This window comes from Babylonia areolata, chromosome 1 (assembly GCF_041734735.1).
Source record: "Babylonia areolata isolate BAREFJ2019XMU chromosome 1, ASM4173473v1, whole genome shotgun sequence".
NCBI classification, from domain to species: Eukaryota; Metazoa; Mollusca; class Gastropoda; order Neogastropoda; family Buccinidae; genus Babylonia; species Babylonia areolata.
The window spans coordinates 69,326,741-69,329,217 of NC_134876.1; positions in this window are offsets into that span (position 1 = coordinate 69,326,741).

Below are 2,477 nucleotides of genomic sequence, written 5' to 3' on the forward strand. Positions count from 1 at the left end.
TCATTGCAAAGTATGCTCAGTTAACAGGAAATATCTATCTGAGATTTTTCTAGTTTAAAAGAAACGCACACTTCTGAAATATGTGTCATGCAAGAGTACTATTATCTATAACACATGAAAGATGACAATTTGCACAAATGAACGATCTGAAACAATGAGACTTTTGTTGGATTGTGTGGATCAGCTATACTGAGGCCTAAGTACATGCGTGGCGCTTGGCACTGGAGACTGTACAAGTATTATTTATAATACAGATCTTATTTATATATTCACTCATTTATATGATTAGTTAAGGGATTTTTTTGTTTTATATATCTATTTACTTCTTATTGTTTATATCCAATATATCCAAGCTTCAGTGATGCACAACCGACAAACCTGCCGGGGAATCTGGTGAACTATTCAATTCTGTACGGCGCTCCATGCAGTGACTCTCCACAGAGTTGAGGGAAAAGAAAGAACGAAAGGAAGGAAGGAAGAAGACGAAGAAGATTAATATTCTAATGTATTTATTTCTCTTGATGTTATTTTCTTAAACTGGTTTTACATGTAAAGTGTTGTTTCCATGTCTTTGACAATGGTATGGCTTGCTCATCTCGAAAGCAGATTCTCTCTCTCTCTCTCTCTCTCTCTCTCTCCCTCTTACACGGCGCCCCTTTCCTTAAAACACATTACACACACACACTCTCTCTCTCTCTCTCTCTCTCTCTGTTTTATCTTGACCAGTTTATTGCGAACAGTGTTTCAAGATTGAGGAAGTAGTGGGGGCGGAGCGAGTTGAAAGACAGACGGATTGCAGATGGATGGAAAGAAAAAAGAAATTATGTCCATCGATCACCTTTACCATCTGCATAATGTACATATATATGTACATTCATATACAATTTCCACTTACCACCTCTATATAAAAACATTAGCTGCAGTAAATGGGGGAAACTGGCAGCAATCTTCAAAGTCGAGAAGGTTTGTAAGGCGCTTTGAGCAGCACTGGTGCTGGATATCGTGCATAGAAAAACTATGTATTATTATTATTATTATTATCATTATCATTATTATTATTATTATTTGTCGCCAAGGCTCGGAGTTACATAATTTTACTACTTTATCCATCCTTTGGGCAGAAGCAGGCCTACTTGCCCGCAGGGAAATGGTAGGACTTAAATGGAAAATGGAAAAGCATAAAAAAAAACCCAAAAAACAAAAAACAAACGGATGACACTGAATTCAGTATTACATTGGTTGCTGATGATACGTCTTTTGCGTTCGAAGGTAATCTCATGAAAAGGTACTGAAAAAATAAGTAGACTCAATAATTTGTCATGGTGGTGGAGAAAGCGCCTGCCGGGAGTAAGTGAGTGAGTGTGTTTGTGTGCGTGTTCGTGTCTATGTCCCATTGACATTGAAACTATTTGTAAGTAGGTAATGCTGTAATATGTTCCCTCTCTCTCTCTCTCTCTCTCTCTCTCTCTCTCTCTCTCTCTCTCTCTCTCTCTCTCTCTCTCTCTCTCTCTCTCTCTCTCTCTTCGTTTCTTGTTTTTGTTTGTTTGTTTTTTTTGAAGCACTTACAGCTCGTAAAGAGATGAGTGGCTATATATGATCTATATACCATTGCCAGCTAATGAGCTATTATTTTGAGTATGAGAGCTCCAGTTTATACTCTCTTAGCCCCATTATATGCCAACAAAAGTGGAGAATCGGCACGTCAGTAGAGAGAGAGAGAGAGAGAGAGAGAGAGAGAGATATTAGAAAATTCAAAAACTTTAATTATTCAAGGATAAAGATTGTAGGTATTGCCTATTCTTCCAATCTGTCCTTGTGACAACAATAACAACAATAACCGTGATAACGACACAGCAATAATAAATTTTAGAAATACTACAACTACTACGACGACGACGACGAACGATAATAATAATCATCATCATCAACATTGTAAAAAGTAATAAAACGAACACATTCACACCAGCCCACCCTCGGCCACCCCCACACATGTACACACTCAGTCCGACCCAGCACGTACACATATATGTGCACATAAGAGACTGTGACATGACCAAAGTGAGAAACAGATAGTGGACATAAAGAGAACAGAGAAACACAATAATATAATTGTACATAAACAGTAGTGATTAATGTGCTGATGCAGATGTTAGAGGTAGTAGATCCATTCAACTGGCGAACAAGTATAACATTAAAGCACAAATGGTATAAAAAAAAATTGTTAAACCCACTTCAGAGAGAGAGAGAGAACGGGGTAAAACACACACACACACACACACACACACACACACACAGACACACACACACACACACACACACACACACACACACACACACACACACAGAGCGGTTCAATTGCTTACGAAGAAGAACTCCATACACCCAGTGAGAAAGGTTACGATAAGTTTTTATTATCATCTTTTTTTTCTTTTTCTTTTTCATAATTCTTTTCTTTATAAAGACATCTCAGAAGACAG